We start from the raw sequence: 22,034 nt of genomic DNA on the forward strand, positions 1-22,034 counted from the left end.
TGCTGCTTGTAGATTTGGTTAGAAAATTTTCCTCTAATGGTTCATGTTTAAAACAGAAACTCATAATTGCCATTATAACTGCTGAAAATTCTGTTATAAATAGAACATCCATGTATACATTGCATGAAAAACTTTAAGAACGAAGGGACAGAATATGTGTAAAAACTGGAGAATGGGAAACATTAATGGAATGTGCTGTTCTCTTGACATTACTGTTGCACACATAAATCCATAAAAGCTTTGATTATGTGAACAAAACCTGCAGAATACCAAGCCAGTTAAATTCAAGCATGATGAAGGGAAATAATCCCAAGACCACATTCCAATTTAAGTCACAATTGCAAGTCTATTGCTGCTGAAGATGAGTCACTTTAGGAGTGTGGCCATTAACAGGAGTTCTATAATACAGCTTATAACTCCAATACCATGCACATGTGGCAAAGACTAATTATGCACTATATTTAATACAAAATTAAGGAAAACAAATAGTCAAGAAGGAGTTGTATTGGGGAAATTCCTAGGGGAGTTAGACAGGTGTTTATATAATCAAGATAAATTGAGTACAAATTTACAAATACCAAATTTTCAAAGAATAGATAAAAATAACATTATAAAAGAAACTTCTTATATTTAGGTAATAGTATTGATTCAATGGGAATGGCATAAGAGTGTAACAATGAAAATTCAGAATATTTTTGAGATTATAATATAATTACATCTCTCACCTGTTTTCTGTTCTTCCTCCTAACACTCAAATGCATCTGACCTTATTTTTTTCTTTAATTGTAGATAGATAGATAGATAGATATAGATAAGATAAGATAGACCAACGCATTATGTATCCATAAATACATAAATACATAAATACTACCTGTCCAGTCTATACAATGCTACAAATATTTATGCATTTTGCCATTCTCTATTAAATAACTAATTGGTGTGATATCACCTGAAGAATGCTTTTTCTCCCACTCACAAGATATCTTGTTTCCTACATTTCTTGGTCAGGGTGGAGACCTTGCAAGCTTTCCACATTCCACATTAGTATAATATTGCTTGTAGTATAGTTAAGTGTGCCCACTAATCTGGGTCATTGGATGTGGAACTTTGGCTAGATCTGGAAGTTATGGAGGCTTCTTGGAGAAGAGCATCAGAACTCACCTGAATATAATCTGCAGATGGATGAAAATGCTGTGTCTGTCCATGTGCAGTGTTGAAGTCTGAATGTATGTAACCACATACAGAATTCATACATTTGATCCGAGGAATATTATTCTCAACTAGATTGGATTGGGCTATGCCCACCAGATGAGAAAATCACACCTTTAGGTGTTTTTTGAGGACATTCCTTGAGAGTATTATCTAATACAGAAATATCTGCCCCAAATGCAAGTGACATCAGCCGCAGGCTGGACAGGAATAAAAAGAGTAGAAGGTGTTCTTTTCTTTCATCTCTTAGTGCAGGCATTGTCTCTATGCTACCTCTCTTCCAGGAGTCAAAGAGTTCTCTGCAACATGATTCCATAAGGGTAATGCTCTATCTAAGCACTTGAGCTAAAAAAAGTTATCAACAGAAATGTTGCAAACCATGCCAAAATAAATCTCCTCTCCCTTAAAATGATGTTTTGAACACTTTGAAAATGTCTAATTAATAAAGTACTCCAAGTAATATGAGCTGGGACCATTTAAGAAGCAATTTTGTCATGAGCACTATACTTTCATAAATTAATGGAAGTATACTGTACTTACTTTTCTCTGTTCCTTTTAATTTGTGAGGATATAGTAGCTTTGTCTTTTGTGCAAATAGGATGAGAAAATAATACCAGTGTAGAAGTGACCTTTGCCAGACCACAAAAATGAGTGATACTTTAATCTTTGACTCCCCTGTCTCTAGGCTTGTAAGAAACCTATTTTAATAAAATGCCAAATCTGTAGAGTTTTATTTTTATGCCAATAGGAATGGACTCAGAAAAAAAATAGTACTTAGGATTCAGAAAGCTCAGAATCTAAAGTTAAAAGATTTAACTACCTGCCCCTTGAGGCATTGCAGGTATGGCTGCTGTGTCACATGTGTGTCAATAGGTGGCCACAGAGAAGAGTTTATGTCTGTGCTCAGTGTTCTGACCTATGAAAATCTGAATTTGTAGCCTAACATTCCCTAAAAAAAAAGTGAGCCTTAAATGAACACCAATCTGGTATGAGACAGGGTCTGATGGTCTCCCAGGACAGGAAGCAAGCCTAAGACTATAAGAATTCTACAATCAGAGTGCCCCACCACCATTTGAGTGAGCCCAAAACAGATGAACCTCACCAGTAACCACTATGGTGGTTAGCAACAGAACAGTGTCTCTGAGTTTAAGACAGGGAGCTAACCTGGGAAGACTATCAGTCTAGTTTAGCACAGGTGTCAGGGAGCAGACCATACCCAAGATGCCTTCTGCCTAGTGTTATAATGCACAAGCAGGACATAGCAGTCTTGAGACCATTCCTGATATAACTCCAGGCAGTCAGAGAATTCAGATGCCATAAAAAGGGGCAAATAAGTGGTATAGAAATGGAGGAAAAAGAGAAACAGAAGATTGTAGGTACAATGAAAATAGACATAACTGGAAACTGGTGGGTAAGGAGAAACAACCTGATGTGAGTAGCAGGTGATTCCACCTGAGAATATGGTACCATCCTGGCCTGTTTTGCCACTGGAGACCACATCTGGGCCCATCTGGTCTTTTACCACCAAGTTTGGCGGATATCCCTGGTCTGTGGTATACTCAGGTGTTGAGCCCTACTTGGCCTTGGTTTGGGCCCTGGAGACAAACCAGAGTCTGATTCAATTTTCGAGAACAGTCATTTGCCTCTGCTTGAGAATGACTCAACGCGGCCTAGATGAATTCGCCACTGCCTATCTACCACTAACGTCAAAAATTTTCATAGGCCCCGTGAAGTCACCCCATATCCCTTGTCATCTCATACCACCCAATATATCATCTTACCACATAACCCTATCCCCACCTCCTTGCCCTGCCTATATAAGCAAATTGCTGCCACATTTAAATGAGTTCCTGCTTCTACAAGACTCCCGGCCCAATGAGATTCTTCCCAGGTTGCAGACACTCACCATCCCACTCATCCCTGGAGAGACAGGGTGGGTCCAGGCTTCTCTCCTAGCAGCTACAGGCTGGCAAAGAGCTGACACCCAGGGACATATTGAAGTCAGGGCTGTACAGAATTGACCCTACCCCTCACCTGGGCAATGTAGGGATCTGACCCTGGAGGCAAGAAAGCTGGAGATCTATGCCCAATCATAGCCACGTGCAATACTTACGAGAGTGTACCACACACTGTAGCAGTTGCAGGTGAACCTGTTCCAAGTATAAGACCGTGGGAGAGCTGGTGCTACCACATTTCTTCCATGGGTTGGTGTGGAAGGAGAAATACCCTGCTTTCACATACCCCCTCATCACTTGTGGCAGGCAGGAGAGATGGCCCTGGGTTCATGAGAGCAGGAAATATGGCCCTGCCCCTCATCTACTGCAGAACGCAGGAGAACATGGCCCTTTCACGTCACCTGGGTAGTACAGTAGAGCTGGCCCTAGAAGTGAGGTTGCTGAAGAGCCAGCCCTAAGAGCCTGTGTGCTTCCTCTTGTCTGCTGGTGGGTCAGGAAAAGGGAGAGGCATACTTCCCCCACCTCATCCTTCACCATCTATGGCAGGCAGGAGAGCTGATTCTGAGGACATGAGAGTAGGAGAACTGACCCTTTTCTTCACCAGCTGCAACAATAGAGAGTGAGCCTTGCACCTTCCCTGGGCAGTAAGGTAGAGCTGGCCCTGGTTACCAGGATTGTGGATGAGCTGCCCTCAAGGGCATGAGAGTGGGAGAGCCAGAGGGATTATTAACTGACCCAGATCCAGAGCTTTAACGTACCCGACTCTAACTTCTACACCATTGATGCACTGTTGGATTGCATGAATGAGGCTAGTTCTATGGATGCAAAGCTCCAGAATATCCATGACACAAGACAACAACATAAGATGTGAGATGAGTTCCAGTGAGGTTCCAGTACTGATACAACAGCAGAAGCCAGAGGCCTTTTATCATACCAAGGAATCACTGCGATGAACATTTGCAAGGAAAGAAGAGACAAATGGCTACACTGTGGTACCCACTGCAATACACCACAGCTTTCATGAAGAGATATTTTTTTCTTCGTTTCTTTCTTGTGGAGGAGGTTGCAGTTGAGAGAACTTACATGGAAGGGAGATATGTGTGGGATTGGAGTGGATGATGTGAAATTCACAAAGAACCAATAAAAATTTTAAAATGTCAACGTTAAATATTTACATTAATTCAGAATATTTTAAAGGATTTAACCTTTTTATGACCTTCTTTGCTTTGCAGATAAATTTCTTGCTGTGTTCTTACATGACTATGTTTTTTTTTGTTTGTTTGTTTTCTTTTTTCTTTTACATTTCTGTTCTTGTACTTTCTTTTTTTGTCTGCTTCTTTTTCGCTTCTCTTCAAAGTACACCAATATTATGGGAGGGGGGAGTTACATGATAGTAAGTAAAACATAATGTCTGTCCAGGTTAATTAATTGCTGTTCAAAACTGATGTTATTACCCTCAAACTGTACTACCCATGGAACAATTAATTGATTCTGTAACCCCTTGCCTTCCCAACCCCTCTGCTTAACACCCCTCCCTTACTACTCTGGCTTAATTGTGTTACCCCTCTGGTCTGTATGTTTTCTTCTGATACTTCCACCCCACTCAAAAATTTCACCACAAATGACACAGTCACTCCAGAGACCCTTATCTTTTTTAAAAAAATAAAGGGAGAAGATGTTGGACCATGAAAGACAGTCTGTGTTCTGGTCCCTGAGAGAGGCTAACTCAGGAGACCCAGTAGAAAAAACTATAAGGGAATGAACCATTAAGCTATGCTCCCAGACACAAGTGCCTGATACCACATAAACTCCTCAATTCCATAATTCTGTGACTATCAGTCATATAGACAATGTTCCAAGCCCCTGGTATTTTGGCTACAGCCAGGGAAGCTCCTCCTCACAGTTACCTGGCACCTGCCAGGTAGCCAAGCCCATTATAAGAGGGGCTGCTTGGCCCTTCCTCTCTCTCTTAAACTCTTGTGATCTTTTTTGTCTCTCACCTCTCACCTTCTCTTTCCCCTCCCTTCCCCCTCTTTCTCCAAGTGGCAATGGCCAGTCTCTCCTCTACCTTCTCTCTCCCTCTGCCTTTCTACAATAAATACCTTAAAATCATGGACCATCTCTGCTCATCAAGATTTGCCATACTGGAGCAATAGTGCAGGCTTCCCTCTAATAAGTTGTGAGTCTAATTCCCCCACAGGGAGGCCTTCCTGCGCTGGAGCTGTGGCAGCCAGCCAACCCAAGTACCCCTCAAGCTAGCCACCTGAGGTAGCCAGTCTCTTGTCCAAGTGGGAACCAACCAGTGCCTTCTCTCCCTGCCCCTTTTCCCTTGGCCCTAGGGCAGACTAAGACACCCCCTGGGCCCCCACCAATTCTCAACTCTTTTGTGGTGTCCAGCAATGTCCTGTAATGCTCAAGAGGTAGAACCTGCTGTCCTTGGACTCCATGAGGCCCAGGGACAATGGACTGCTCCCTCTCTAACCCCGTGGACTGGGGTTCCGTGGCTTCCCACAGCCAGATGCCCACCTGGGCTGCATGGAGAGTATGCGGCGTTCACCCAGGTTTGCCCACCCAGAGCCCCAGAGCTCTGGTGGAATGCGGGTCATCTCTCTTACCCCCTCTATTTCCTAACAACTAGCACCCCACATTAGATAACATTTATAACTCTATTAATCTTAGTTACTTGTTTTGAAATTTTTTACTCTCTAAATGTACTCAGAATGATTGTAAATGTTCTACTATTCAAATTTGGGGATTATCAGAGGGGAACAAAATTCAATCCATAGAATTAACTGATTAGCTATTAATTATATATGCTCATTTAAGTTGCTATCACTTCCTTTCTCATGTAAGGAAGATTGCTTTTTGCTTCTCTGGGCATAAATAACACTTACCAATATTAAAATTTATTTTAAAATATTTGAGGTCTTTTACATTAAATACAAACACACATACATGATGAACACACACAGAGACACACACTTTTGTTGGAGGAGAATGTCACCAACAAAATTTTGGGGTTGAAGTCTTAATCCATAGTACAGGAGAAAAAAATGTATTTGATGTCAGAGAACCTGTAGAAGTAATTAACAATTTATGAAAATACTGCTTTGGGCTCTAATTCACTATAAATGTCCTCATACATAGATAAAATCAGGTGCTGTGGGCTCAAATTCAATATAAATGTTTCCCATACATAGATAAAATCACGATGTAAATCTTTTCTAAATGAAACAGAAGATGAGGACAAAGAAAGAATATGGCCATCAGTATGACAAGGAAAGAAGCATTAAGAAGTAAACCGAAAATCATTTTGACCTTCAAGATATACCCTTCAATAAATAAAAAATATTATGTCTAAGTTACTTAATATCTGGTATTTAGTTAACTAACACATCTATAAATTTTAAAAATGCTTTATACATTTTTATGTTTGGCACAATCACTGTACTTCCCCAACCAAGGCGGTTAATCTTTGTAATTTTTATTCTAAGGAATTGGTGTACACATCACTGAATCAAACAAAGATGATGCAAGCTAGCCTTTTGAGATGGCTTTTCCAAATGACAACCATGTAAAAACCTTACTCAAGCACAGCAGATTAAGTGCAAAGACTCCAGCAATTTATTCCTTTCATGTTGTGTCAATGCACCCAAAATAACCCAGTAACCTAGTAATGACTAAAAATAAAATTTCCCAGGAAAAATTCATCAGTATTGTCACATCACAGATAAGCCCTCTCATTTAAAGTCTTGTTTTGTATGATTAATAGTGAAAGGAAACTGTGGATTGAATTTTTGGGACTTAAGAATCCATCTGTGCTTTACAGACAAGGATTTCAGTCAATTCCTTTTAAGTGTAGTTGTGAATTGCCTGCTCTGTGCATATCTGCCAGTGTTTTTGTAAAATAAGTCTGAAATAAAAAGGAAAACCAGCAGACTGCAACACTTTCAAATCATAAGTGTGCAAGTGGCTGAACTGACAGTTTAAGCCAATTTATTTTGTACTACCTAAGCCCTCTGTGCCCTAGAATGAACACTATTGCCACTTTACTTTCTACCATTTTAAATTACTTCAATTTATTTTAAAATTTATATCAATTGACATATACAGTATAATCTCTCATGTGGCTGTTCTAATTTTATTTTTTTCATTCAACATTATAGAATATGTGAAATTATATCATGTTACTTTACATAGTAAGTATCATTTGGGATTCAAAATTATCCGTAATACTCCATTGACATTTTTTACAGACAAGCTTATTATGCTTTGGTTCCATTCTCTGTTAATAGCCATCGCTACTCTCCCCCATGAGCTTCTAGATAGCAGGGGAGGTTGTTTTAGGAAAGTTGTTCATATTCTTCTGAATACAAACATATACCCATATATGTTAGCTATGTACTTATTAGTAGAAATCTTTCTTGGTTCAAAAATATTGAATATGTTTAATAGAGACCCATCAAACAGAGTAGGTTGATGAAATATTTTTTTCCAGTTTTACAAATGGACATATCCTCTTTGCAAATTGTTTCAATGAGTCTATATTAGATTTTCATAATAGGTTGTGGGACTTATGTAGTTTTTAAATTATTTATATGTGTTGTAGGAAGAAACAAATTAGTGAAAAACATGTAAATAACAGTTTTTGTCTGACATTCTATCTCTTCATGATTTATTTTGATTAAAATAAGTTATGAATTTAATACCAACCTTTTTTCACTATTTTATAAGTCCATTTAAAAATACTTTTTGTGTATCAAAAAAAAAGAAAAAAGAAAAAAAAGACTAGACATTAGGTTCCTACCTTTGTTCTCAGTTTTTGAGAGGCAAAGGCAGGCAGAATCCTATTAGTTCAGCATCAACTTGGGAGTTCTGTGCTTGTCACAGCTATATAATGAGACCCTTTCACAAAACAGCAACATCAAGCCTACTAAAATGTATACAAATATTTTCTATGTTAATTTTCAGAAGAATTATAGTTTTATATTTCACATTCAAAGTTTTAGAACTCCTATTAATTGTTACTAGGCAGGGTAGACGATTCAATTGATAAAGTATTTGATATATCCCAACATTTCCCTCTGATCTCCATATACATATAACTCAAACACATACAAACATACATACATACATACATACATACATACATACATACATAGATGTGAAAAAACTTACATGTATACCCATGAACACATACACACAGAGAAACTGATTACTAAGAAAAAATCTGCAATATTTAAATATTTGTTTTATTGCAAAGCAATTTTAGACATTTTATATGATGTCATTTAATAATATAAAAGAAGAAATTGCCTTTTGTAAAATATATGTTTTCACTGATTTTGTAGATCATCTAAGGAAACCATTCACCACTACTACAGGAGTTGTTATATATAAGGACGAATTAAACTACACAGAGATTTAAAAAGTGGCTTGTTGCTGGGAAAACCAGTGAAATGATTAAACAGAGGACAACATAGCAATTGGGTCTCCCTAGAAACAAATAATGATAGAAAAAGCTAGCTCATGTGTATGAATAAAAAAAAAAAAAAAAAAAAAAACAGAAGCAGTCAGTCAAAGAAATGATCCTTATGGCATGCTATAGCTGTTGTATGAACTTGGAAACTAAAAAGTTTTATTTTAACTGGAGCTGATTGTGTCCATATTGTTAAGATGAAGAACAAAACTAAGTTTTTCCATCCCTAATTCTAGATGGATTTTGAAGCTTTACACCCTTCAAATTCTGTGGCCTGTGAAAATGTCAAGATTTTTTTCCATAATATTTTTCCATTTTCCCCTATTGGACTTCACCATTTGTTCAAAGTAAGTTTATTTTCCAGTATTCTTACATGTCATCTTTGAAGCATATCAGATGAGCTTTCTTTGGGTCAGTTTTTCATCTCTTTATTCCTTATTCTTTTTTACTGCCTTATTCTGATAAAAAAATATTGTACCATTTCTATTACTATATTTTTAAAAAGACACAAATCTCCCCCGCCCAAGATTTTCTTGGTTATTTTTAAGCTAGTGTTTTTAATCACTTTTTAAAAACTGGCTATGACTTTGATTACAATTGTTTTGAAATTGTACATGGTTTGGAGAGAAATAATATTGAGTAGAGTTAGACAAACTAAAAAAGTCAATAATGAAAATACCAATAATGAAACTAACAATAATGAGACACCGAGTAATAAAATTTGAATTGTTTACTCTCTACAAGTTTTTATAACATCAGATTTTATAGTGGCATTAACTTATTTGTGAGCACATCAAATTAATTGATTTTAGGATTATCAACTCAAATAAAGCTGACCTTATGCCAAAAATAATATGTACTCCAGAATTTCCATAGTAAGGCCACAATATAAAATAGGATAGGAGGTCATTGAAATAATAGAAACTTGTAGGGAAATTAAAAATACATTTAGTGATGATGCTAAAATAGTGGGCAACTGGATCAGCTTCTAATTTGATCTCTATTTCTGTGATGAATATCATGACAAAAAATAACTAAGAGGAGGAAGAGTTTATTTTATCTTAGAGTAAATTTGGTAAAGTCACGGAAGGAACTTAAGCAGCTAATAACATCACCTCCACAATCAGGTAAAAGAGAATTGGAAGGACCAATCATGCCTGATTTTTGATGCTTATTCTCAGGTAGGTTTCTTCACTATCTTTTATTTTAAATTAGGTATTTTCTTCATTTACATTTGAAATGCTATCCCAAAAGTCCCCAAGACCCTCCCCCCACTCCCCTACCCATCCACTCCCACTTCTTGGCCCTGGCATTCCCCTCTATTGAGGCATATAAAGTTTGCAAGACCAAGGGGCCTCTCTTTCCACTGATGGCCAACTAGGCCATTTTCTGCTACATATGCAGCTAGAGACACGAGCTCCAGGGGGTACTGGTTAGTTCATATTGTTGTTCCACCTATAGGGTTGCAGACCCCTTTAGCTCCTTGGGTACTTTCTCTAGCTCCTCCACTGGGGGCTCTGTGTTCCATCCAATAGCTGACTGTGAGCATCCAGTTCTGTGTTTGCCAGGCCCCAGCATAGCCTCACAAGAGACAGCTATATTAGGGTCCTTTTAGTAAAATATTGCTGGTGTATGCAATGGTATCAGCATATGGAGTTTGATTGTGGGTAGGATCCCCGGGTATGGCAGTCTCTAGATGGTCCATCCTTTCTTCTCAGCTCCAAACATTGTCTCTGTAACTCTTCCATGAATGTTTTGTTCCCAATTTTTTTTAATTTCTTTTTTTAATTAGGTATTCATGAACATTTCCAATGCTATCCCAAAAGTCCTCCACAACTTCCCCCACCCACTCCCCCACCCACCCACTCCCCCACCCACCCACTCCTAATTCTTGGCCCTGGCGTTCCCCATATAAAGTTTACACAAGCAAGGGGCCTCTCTTTCCATTAATGGCCAACTAGGCCACCCTCTGAAACATATGCAGCTAGAGACACTAGCTCTGGGAGGTAATGGTTAGTTCATATTGTAGTTCCACCATTAGGGTTGCAGATCCCACCAGCTCCTTGGGTCCTTTCAGCAAAATCTTGCTAGTTTATGCAATGGTTTCAGCATTTGGAGGCTGATTATGAGATGGATCCCCTGATATGGCAGTCTCTAGATGTTCCATCCTTTCATATCAGCTCAAAACTTTGTCTCAGTAACTCTTCCCTGGGTGTTTTGTTCATAATTCTAAGGGGCAAAGTATCCACACTTTGGTCTTTGTTCTTCTGTGTTTCGCAAATTTTATCTTATATCTTGGGTATTCTAAGTTTCTTGGCTAATACCCACTTACCAGTGAGTACATACCATGTGAGTTCTTTTGAGATTGGGTTACCTCACTCAGGATGATGCCCTCCAAGTCCATCATTTTGCATAGGAATTTCATAAATTCATTCTTTTTAATAGCTGAGTAGTACTCCATTGTGTAAATGTATCACACTTTCTGTATCCATTCCTCTGTTGAGGGGCATCTAGGTTCTTTCCAGCTTTTGGCTATTATAAGAAAGGCTGCTATGAGCATAGTGGAGCATGTGTCCTTCTTACTGGTTGGAACATCTTCTGGATAGATGCCCAGGAAAGGTATTGCAGGATCCTCTGGTAGTACTATATCCAATTTTTTGAGGAACCACCAGACTGATTTCCAGAGTATAAGCTTGCAATCCCACCAACAATGGAGGAATTTTCCTCTTTCTCCACATCCTTGCCAACATCTGCTGTCACCTGAGTTTTTTATCTTAGCCATTCTGACTGGTATGAGGTGGAATCTCAGGGTTGTTTTGATTTGCATTTCCCTGATGATTAAGGATGCTGAACATTTTTTCCAGTGCTTGTCAGGCATTCTGTATTTCTCAGGTGAGAATTCTTTGTTTAGCTCTGAGCCCCATTTTTTAATGGGGTTATTTGATTTTCTGGAGTTCACCTTCTTGAGTTCCTTATATATATTGGATATTAGTCCCCTATCTGATTTAGGACAGGTAAAGATCCTATCCCAATCTGTTGGCAGCCTTTTTGTCTTATTGACAGTGTTTTTTGCCTTACAGAAGCTTTGCAATTTTATGATGTCCCATTTGTCAATTCTCAATCTTACAGCACAAGCCTTTTCTATTCTATTCATGAATTTTCCCCATGTGCCCATATCTTTGAGGCTTTTCCCCACTTTCTCCTCTATAAGTTTCAGTGTCTCTGGTTTTATGTGGAGTTTCTTAATCCAGTTTGATTTGACCTTAGTACAGGGAGATAGGAATGGATCAATTCACATTCTTCTACATGATAACCACCAGTTGTGCCTGCACCATTTTTTGAAAATGCTGTCTTTTTCCCATTGGATGGTTTTTGCTCCCTTGTCAAAGATCAAGTGACCATAGGTGTGTGGGTTTATTTCTGGGTCTTCAATTCTATTCCATTTGTCTACTTGTCTGTTGATATACCAGTACCATGCAGTTTTTATCACAATTGCTGTGTAGTACAGCTCTAGGTCAGGCATGGTGATTCCAACAGACATTTTTTTTTTTAATCCTTGAGAATAATTTTTGTTATCCTAGGCTTTTTGTTATTCCAGATGAATTTGCAGATTGCCATTTCTAATTTGTTGAAAAATTGAGTTGGAATTTTGATGGGGATTGCATTGAATCTGTAGATTGCTTTTGGCAAAATAGCCATTTTTACTATATTGATCCTGCCAATCCATGAGCATGGGAGATCTTTCAATCTCTGAGATCTTCTTCAATTTCTTTCTTCAGAGACTTGAAGTTCTTTTCATACAGATCTTTCACTTCCTTAGTTAGAGTCACGCCAAAATATTTTATATTATTTGTGACTATTGAGAAGGGTGTTGTTTCCCTAATTTCTTTCTCAGCCTGTTTATCCTTTGTGTAGACAAAGGCCATTGACTTATTTTGGTTAATTTTATATCCAGCTACTTCACTGAAGCTGTTTATCAGGTTTAGGAGTTCTTTGTTGGAATTTTTAGGGTCACTTATATATACTATCATATCATCTGCAAAAAGTGATATTTTGACTTCTTCCTTTCCAATTTGCATCCTCTTGATCTCCTTTTTTTGTCGAATTGCTCTGGCTAGGTCTAAAAGTACAACGTTGAATAGGTATGGAGAAAGTGGGCAGCCTTGTCTAGTCCCTGATTTTAGTGGGATTGCATCCAGCTTCTCTCCATTTATTTTGCTTTTGGCTACTGGTTTTCTGTAGATTGCTTTTATCTTGTTTAGGTATGGGCCTTGAATTCCTGATATTTCCAAGACTTTTATCATGAATGGGTGTTGGATTTTTTCAAATTCTTTCTCAGCATCTAACGAGATGATCATGTGGGTTTTGTCTTTGAGGTTGTTTATATATTGGATTATGTTGACCGATTTCTGTATATTAAGCCATCCCTGCATCCCTGGAATGAAACCTACTTGGTCAGGATGATGATTGTTTTGATGTGTACTTGGATTCTGTTAGTGTCAATTTTATTGAGTAATTTTGTATCAATATTAACAAGGGAAATTGGGTCTGAAGTTCTCTATCTTTGTTGGATATTTCTGTGGTTTAGGTATCAGAGTAATTGTGGATTCATAGAATGAGTTGGGTAGAGTACCTTCTGCTTCTTTTTTGTGGAATAGTTAGTGAAGGACTTGGATTAAATGTTCTTTGAAAGTCTGATAGAATTCTGCATTAAACCCATCTGGTCCTGGGCTCTTTTTGGTTGGGAGACTATTAATGACTACTTCTTTTCTTTAGGGGATATAGGACTGTTTACCATTTCCTCCAGGTTCTCCAGTTTTGTTGAGTATAGCCTTTTGTAGAACAATCAGATGGTGTTTTGGATTACTTCAGGACCTGTTGTTATGTCTGTCTTTTCATTTCTGATTTTGTTAATTAGGATGCTGTTCCTGTGCCCTCAAATGAGTCTGGCTAAGGGTTTATCTATCTTGTTGAGTTTCTCAAAGAACCAGCTCCTTGTTTGGTTGATTCTTTAATAGTTCTTCTTGTTTCCACTTGGGTGATTTCACCCCTGAGTTTGATTATTTCCTGCCTTCTACTCCTCTTGGGTGAAATTGCTTCCTTTTGTTCTAGAGCTTTTAGGTGTGTTGTCAAGCTGCTAGTGTATGCTCTCTCTAGTTTCTCAGAGCTATGCATTTTGCTCCTAGAAATGCTTTCATTGTGTCCCACAAGTTTGGGTATGTTGTGGCTTCATTTTCATTAAACTCTAAAAAGTCCTTAACTTCTTTCTTTGTTCCTTCCTTGACCAAGGTATCATTGAGAAGACTGTTATTCAGTTTCCATGTGAATGTTGGCTTCCTACTATTTATGTTGTCATTGAAGATCAACCTTTGTCCATGGTGATCTGATAGGATGCAAGGGACAATTTTAATATTTTTGTATCTGTTGAGGCCTGTTTTGTGACCAATTATATGGTCAATTTTGGAGAATGTGCCATGAGGTGCTGAGAAGAAGGTATATCATTTTGTTTTAGGATAAAATGTTTTGTAGATATCTGTTAGATCCATTTGTTTCATAACTTCTGTTAGTTTCACTGTGTCCCTGTTTAGTTTCTGTTTCCATGATCTGTCCATTTATGAAAGTGGTTTGTTGAGGTCTCCTACTATTATTGTGTGAGGTGCAATGTGTAATTTGAGCTTTACTAAAGTTTACTTAATGAATGTGGCTGCCCATTTATTTGGAGTATAGATATTCAGAATTGAGAGTTCCTCTTGAAAGATTTTACCTTTGATGAGAATGAAGTGCCCCTCCTTGTGTTTTTGGAGGACTTTGGGTTGGAAGTCGATTTTATTAGATATTAGAATGGCTACTCCACTTGTTTTCTCAGACCACTTGCGTGGAAAATTGTTTTCTAGCCTTTCATTCCGAGGTAGTGTCTGTCTTTTTCCCTGAGATTGGTTTCCTCTAAGCAGCAAAATGTTGGATCCTGTTTGTGGAGCCAGTCTGTTAGTCTATGTCGTTTTATTGGGGAATTGAGTCCATAGATATTAAGAGATATTAAGGGAAAGTAATTGTTGCTTCCTTTTATTTTTGTTGTTAGAGTTGGTATTCTGTTCTTGTGGCTGTCTTCTTTTAGGTTTGTTGAAGGATTACTTTCTTGCTTTTTCTAGGACGTGGTTTCTGTCATTGTATTTTTTTTTTCTGTTATTATCCATTGAAGGGCTGGATTCATGGAAAGATAATGTGCGAATTTGATTTTGTCCTGAAATACTTTGGTTTCTCCATCTAAGGTAATTGAAAGTTCGGTTGGGTATAGTAGCCTGGGCTGGCACTTGTGTTCTCTTAGTTTCTGTATAACTTCTGTCCAGGATCATCTGCGTTTCATAGTCTCTGCTGAAAAATCTGGTGTAATTTTGGTAGGCCTGCCTTTATATGTTACTTGACCTTTTTCCCTTTCTACTTTTAATATTCTATCTTTATTTAGTGCATTTGTTGTTCTGATTATTATGTGTGGGAGGAATTTCTTTTCTGGTCCAGTCTATTTGGAGTTCTGTAGGCTTCTTGTACGTTCATGGGCATCTCTTTCTTTAGATTTGGGAAGTTTTCTTCTATAATTTTGTTGCTGGCACTTTAAGTTGAAAATCTTCATTCTTATCTACTCCTCTTATCCGTAGGTTTGTTCTTCTCATTGTGTCTTGGATTTCCTGGATGCTTTTAGTTAGGAATTTTTTGCATTTTGCATTTTCTTTGATTGTTGTGCCAATGTTCTCTATGGAATCGTCTGCATCTGAGATTCTCTCTTCCATCTCTTGTATTCTGTTGCTGATGCTTGCGTCTATGGTTCCAGATTTCTTTCCTAGGGTTTCTATCTCCAGCGTTGCCTCACTTTGAGTTTTCTTTATTGTGTCTATTTCCCTTTTTAGTTCTAGTATGGTTTTGTTCACTTCCATCACCTGTTTGGATGTGTTTTCTCATTTTTATTTAAGGACTTTTACCTGTTTGGTTGTGTTTTCCTGTTTTTCTTTAAGGACTTGTAACTCTTTACCAGTGTTCTCCTGTATTTCTTTTCTTTTCTTTTTTTTTTTTTTTTTTTTTTTAGTCGTTAACGTCCTTCTTGATGTCCTCTACCATCATTATGAGATATGCCTTTCAATCCGGGTGTAGATTTTCAGGTGTGCTGGGGTGCCCAGGACTGGCTGAGGTGGGAGTGCTGTGTTCTGATGATGGTGAGTGGTCTTGTTCTGTTAGTAAGATTCTTATGTCTGCCTTTAGCTATCTGGAAATCTCTGGAGTCAGTTGTTATAGTTGTCTCTGGTTAGAGCTTGTTCCTCTTGTGATTCTGTTATTCTCTAACAGCAGACCTGGGAGACTAGCTCATTCCCGAGTTTCAGTGGTTAGAGCAATCTTTGCAGGCAAGCTCTCCTCTTGCAAGGAAGGTGCAGAGATATCTGGAGTTCGGACTTGCCTCCTGGCAGAAGATGAATATCTAAAACAGGGCCTGTCCCAGAAGCTATAAGCTTCTGTAGTCCACACTCTCACCTGTGCAGACTCATTTTGTCGGGATCTGGGAACCAAGATGTCTCCTGCAGATGCTCTGGCATCACCCTCTTGTTCCCAATTCTAAGAAGGGGCAAAGTGTCTACACTTTGGTCTTCGTTCTTCTTGAGTTTCATGTGTTTTGCAAATTGTATCTTGTATCTTGAGCATTCTAAGTTTCTGGGCTAATGTCCATTTTTCAGTGAGTAAGTATCATCTGAGTTCTTTTGTGATTGGGTTACCTCAGTCAGAATGATTCCCTCCAGGTCCTTCCATTTGCCTAGGAATTTCATACATTCATTCTTTTTAATATCTGTGTAGTACTCCATTGTGTAAATGTACCACATTTTCTGTATCCATTCCTCTTTTGAGGGACATCTGGGTTCTTTCCAGCTTCTGGCGATTATAAATAAGGCTGCTATAAACATAGTTGAGTATATGTCCTTCTTACCAGTTGGAACATCTTCACTATCTTTAATTAATTAATTGACTTATTCTCTTCTCATATAGTTTATCTTAATTGCAGTTTCTTACCTCTCCCTCCTCTCCTACCAGTCCTTTCCCCACTTTCCCTTTCCTATGGATTCCATTCTATTCCATTTCCCTTGTGAATAAAACAGTCATCTCAAGGATATTAACCTAAGTTGACATAGCAAGATACAATAAGATTCAGGAAATACCCTCCTTTCCATGTTGGATGAAGTAATCCAATAGGAGGAAAAGGATCCTGAATGCAGGCAAAGTGTCAGCGATATTGCTTGTTCCCACTATAATTAACCTCATAAGAACAACAAGCTACATGACCATATTTAAGTAGATCTTGGAGAATGCCAAGATAAAGGAAGATGTCCAGGTCACCACAAAAACATGGCCCACAGAATTAAATAATGAGGACTCATAGAGACAGAAGTGACAATCAGAGAACCTTTATAAATCTGCCTAGGTCCTCTGCTCTCTTCACTCTTATAGTTCCAAGCCTCTATAAAATGTTCCTTTTCATATTCAGGGTTGGTCTTCCAACCTCAATTAACAATTCAGAACAATCTCTCAAAAGTATGTTAGTAGTAAATCTTAATCTACATAATTCTTCTTTGAGACTTACACATTCTAGGTGACTCTCAGTTGTGTGATATTAATAATCTTAAGCATTTTTCCTCTTTTTTATGAATATCTAACTGCTTAATTACTGGAGAATTTTCATATTAATAAAGTAAATGTACAGCAATGCAATATAATTTAATATAAATCACAAAACTACAATCAATCATGATCCTTCACAATTAATTTTCATTATGTGAAATTAAATGTTATGACAATATTTGTCACATTATTATTTCATAAAACAACTTCCCAGATTTTTATTATGGTCACTTGTATTTTAGAAAAGTTAAAACCAATTCAATACATCCTTGTATTCCCTGAACACATTTTATTTGAAACCATCTACCCCTCTAAGTCTTCCAGGAAACAAGTTTCCTTAACTAAACAGAATCAATTTCTTTGATCAAACAGAGTGTAAAAATTGACTTTCTTAAATTATTTAGCAAGACAAAGGTTGTTAAAGATCAGAGAAAAGGAAATGATTGTTTAAATTACTTTTGCTCCACTTAGGAAATCAAGACACAGACTTAGTTGGTTTAATATAAAATTTCATATAATAGTATCCCCAATGAGGGTAAAAGAAGGAGAGCAGGCTTATTCTCATCCTAACACATCACGGGGGGAACCTTGAGACATAAGAAGAATTAAAGAGTCAGATTACTTAAAGCTACTCAAATTTGAACAGTAAAGGATGGAGAGGTCAGATGAATGTAAAGATTTTAAGTATTGACACCATATACTGAGACTGTTACCCTTGAAAAGAAAACTAAACAATATACTGCCTTCTTATTTTCTACAGAATGATTGTGCTCTGATTTAAAAAAAAATGTTAATATTATAGTTTGATGACCCTGAAGTTAAAGCTCAAAATCTCTGTGATTTCAACAGGGAACAAAATGTAAAATACAGACTGATGAAATACTTTAATTGCCAGTAATCTCAAATTGTGTTAAAGAATTGACTAAAATCAGATTCTAAAATCATTGACTCATCAAATCGGTCAAGCACATCACACCTGAGAAAGCAACCATTGACAGTGTCACATTAAACCTCAATCACTGTGTTAGAGAGAAACACTATCTGGTACAAACTATTTGGTACCTGGAGCATTAACATGGGCTCAAATGGGGCCATGAGAATTCAAGAAATTAAAAAAAAGTGCCTTAAAGCTCATGTAAACCAAGGACATACCTGTTAGAACCACCACCAACATTCCAGAGTATCATGTGCAACCTAATTCTCCACCCTGCCTTCAGTGATTCAGCACCAGCATCCATCATCACAATGTTACACATTTTGATTCTTATCTTGTCATATATGTGCTTGTTCCATACCCTCCTATAAAATTCTCTCTTCTTCTTCTTCTTCTTCTTCTTCTTCTTCTTCTTCTTCTTCTTCTTCTTCTTCTTCTTCTTCCTCTTCTTCTTCTTCCTTTCTTCCTCCCTCCATGCCTCAGAGGTGGCCTTTTACATACACACCCTACACAATAAATCTCTTGTATGGGGTCTGGGGTCTGTTGCATGGTATGATCCTTTTTTCATTCCTTCACCCTTAGATAACAGCAAAATCCTTACAACATCCACATGCTAAATGTTTACAAAAAAAAAAAGCAGGATAAAAACCATGAAGCAATTCATTAAAAAAAAATGATCAGTTATTTGACCATTTCAAGAAATGACAGGCTCTTATCTAAACAGTTTCAGTTATTAAAATAAGTTGAGATTGCACTGTTATATGTAAGTTCACATGGGCCATAATTCTTAGGTCTTTTCATTGATATCCAATAGGATCACATAAAACACATTACCAAAAAAAAAAAAAAAAGAATAAGTTATATACACTGATAATGGCATTGTTCTGCACATGAAAGATAAATTTCAGAACAATGGAAGATTGTTGCAATATATTTGATCATACTGTAAAACCCTAGATTGTATTATTTACTGGAGAAGCTGTTTCTAGTTCTGGTGTATCTCAGCACTAGCATATGCCTTTAATCTGAGAGATTTCTGTTTATAGTAAACAAAATTAAATAAAGTCAACCATAAATCAAGGGGCAGAGCAAACAACCAGTTGACAGGTTGAATATAGGAATATATATAGAGAGAGTGAGTATAGGAAAACTGAAAAGAGATTAAGAGGAAATCAGGAGGACAGAGAGGGAAATACATAGGAACTACCTAGAAGTGAGAAACAGCCAATTTGAGGGCTTTTTTTTTTCTTGAGATGGCAAGCAATAAGAAGGAGAACTTGCTTTTGGGACATCAGCTGTGAAAGTAGATAAGGTGGGGAATTTCTCTGCCCCTCTGAGATAGTAAACTTTTACAACAGCATCTGTCTGCCAAAACTCCATTGCTATTATGATTGAGATTTTGTTAAAACAACAGTATATAATTAAGTAAATGTTTGTAATATTATGTCATAGTCATGCAAACCTGAAAATATTAAAAAAGATTGCCTCAAAATATATTGTTCATATTTATTCCTTCAGTTTGTGTCATGTAATCTTCCAACTTCTAGATCACACAGGGGAACTCATTTTGTGAAGAATAGCATTATATAAATATCTTTTTGTGGTCATGTTTGAAAAGAGAATTAATATTAACATTCCTATCTGAAGGTTGATATATTCCTTGATTTATACAAACTGTTTTAGATTTAGTTGTTGTAAAAAAATTTTAACTTTTGTAAATGCTATATGTTAACAGAGTGAGAATACCAATTAAAGTTGTAAATTTTGAATTTTATGTAAATTACAAAGAATGTCATCAGATTTAGCTATTTACATTTTATTTTTTATTTTGAAATTTCCTGAGGTTTGCTGGCACATAATTGAAAAATTACATCTATTTTATATTCAAAATGTGATTTATTGGTTTATATATAGAATGCAAAATAAATAATTTGCATATATATTTTTTCACAGACTACTTTAATAAAGGTTAAACCACCTTCCAACCCACCATCTACAAGAGATAGTGGGAAAGAAAGGTTATTAGGATATGGGGAAGTGGAACTGTTTAGAAATATTTCTTTGAGGCCACTCCAATCTTCGTTGTTCTCAGTCCAGTCCAGTAGCAAACACAAAATATGAATCAGCAGCTGCAGTACAGTCCAGTCCACTCAGCAGACACAAAACACTAATCAGTAAGAGCAGTTCAATCCAGAAAAAAATGAAAGGCTTGTCAACTGGTCTGAGTCTGCAGAAGCAGCAAAAGGCACAGGAACCTCACAAGAAGATCTTTGGTGAGTTTCTGTCTATGCAGTTACCACAAGTGAACCTCAGCAATACAGTGTAAGGAGAACCAAAGCATGCATGTTATCAGCAAAGACAAGTGAGGCAAAGCAAGGCAAATCAGTGCTCTAGCTCTTATTGTCTTTGGGGTCATATTTATATTCTTTCTAAACATCATGCATCCTTTCACATGTCTGCTAAAGAAAAGCATCCTTTCACATGTGTCTGTTTCAGGAAAACATTATTTTACATGTCTGCCTTACTAAAACATCCTTTGACATAACTGATTTTTAAGGAAAACAGAAGTTTCCACTTCAATATTTGAAACAAGCTATGAATAACACCTTCCCTCAGTCCAGGTGTTGATGTGATTATAAATGTTGTAAAAGCAGTTATGTTCTATTCTATAAAAGTATATGCAAAAATGAGCCCTTACAAAAGGAGCTTTGTAAAATGAGGATAATATAGTCCATCCATGTTGGCTGTCAGATATTGCTTGCATTATGGACTATTCGTTGCCCAACTCTGTCTTGTCCTTGGGGATTGAAGATGAGCTGGAATGGAGTCAGTGACACAGACTCTGAGAACAGGGGAGAAATGCTACAGAGAGCTCATCTGAGCACTGCTGTAAGTTCCTTTACTACCCACCACCTTCACCCCACTGGTCCTAAAAAAAGCATTTCTTCTAAATAGAAGTTTCTGATTGGCTGGCATTGATTGCTCAGAAATCCTTGGTCTCTCAGGCAGTCCGCAATTAGGTCCTTCTTTAGAAGATGATTTGTGGCAGTGCAGCCCTCATACATTTCCATGAAGATGCCCCTGCTGTTCCTGCTACAGTACACAATTAATATAGTCACTCTCTAGCAGACTAAATTCCAAGAAATTATATGTGAAACTTATTCATATTGTCCAATACTTCAAAATTTCCTAAACTCCAAATATTCTTACAAGCATTCACATATATCATATGACAATTTTCTACTATATGACTTTGGCTTTTGAAAAACTAAAAATATATTGTGAAAACATAACCAATATACATTCAGCATTCTTTATTTATTGTATATTCTGCTATCATTCTGACCAATTACTTGAGTCCAAATATCACTCAAATATATTAATTAAAATTTTATATTAAACTTGAAATTAAGAACTCATTGAACCAAACAATATAAAATTATACCTAAAAAAACAATAATAGTAATTTAAAGTGCTAAACTCCTGTAATATAAAATTTTCCCTGACTGATTTAATATCAATAGTCATTAATTTTTCTAAATATATTTTAAATAAGAATCCTAAATTGAATTGGTCAACGTGTCTCTTAAATCTCTTTCTCTGATGATTAAGGATGCTGAACATTTTTTCAGGTGCTTCTCAGCCATTCAGTATTCCTCAAGTGAGAATTCTGTGTTTAGCTCTGAGCCCCATTTTTAATGGGGTTATTTGATTTTCTGGAGTCCACCTTCTTGAGTTCTTTATATTTATTGGATATTCGTTCCCTATCTGATTTAGGATAGGTAAAGATCCTTTCCCAATT

General features: G+C 37.0%; 1 non-coding gene across 1 annotated transcript; it reads left to right on the plus strand.

The window, feature by feature from the left end:
• The first annotated feature begins 2,028 nt into the window (after window positions 1-2,028).
• On the plus strand, window positions 2,029-2,156 carry Gm22590. Its single transcript, XR_003953203.1, has one exon. It is a non-coding gene; the product is annotated as a small nucleolar RNA SNORA17 (small nucleolar RNA).
• Window positions 2,157-22,034: the final 19,878 nt, after the last annotated feature.

This window comes from Mus musculus, chromosome X (assembly GCF_000001635.26).
Source record: "Mus musculus strain C57BL/6J chromosome X, GRCm38.p6 C57BL/6J".
In the NCBI taxonomy this organism is placed as follows: domain Eukaryota; kingdom Metazoa; phylum Chordata; class Mammalia; order Rodentia; family Muridae; genus Mus; species Mus musculus.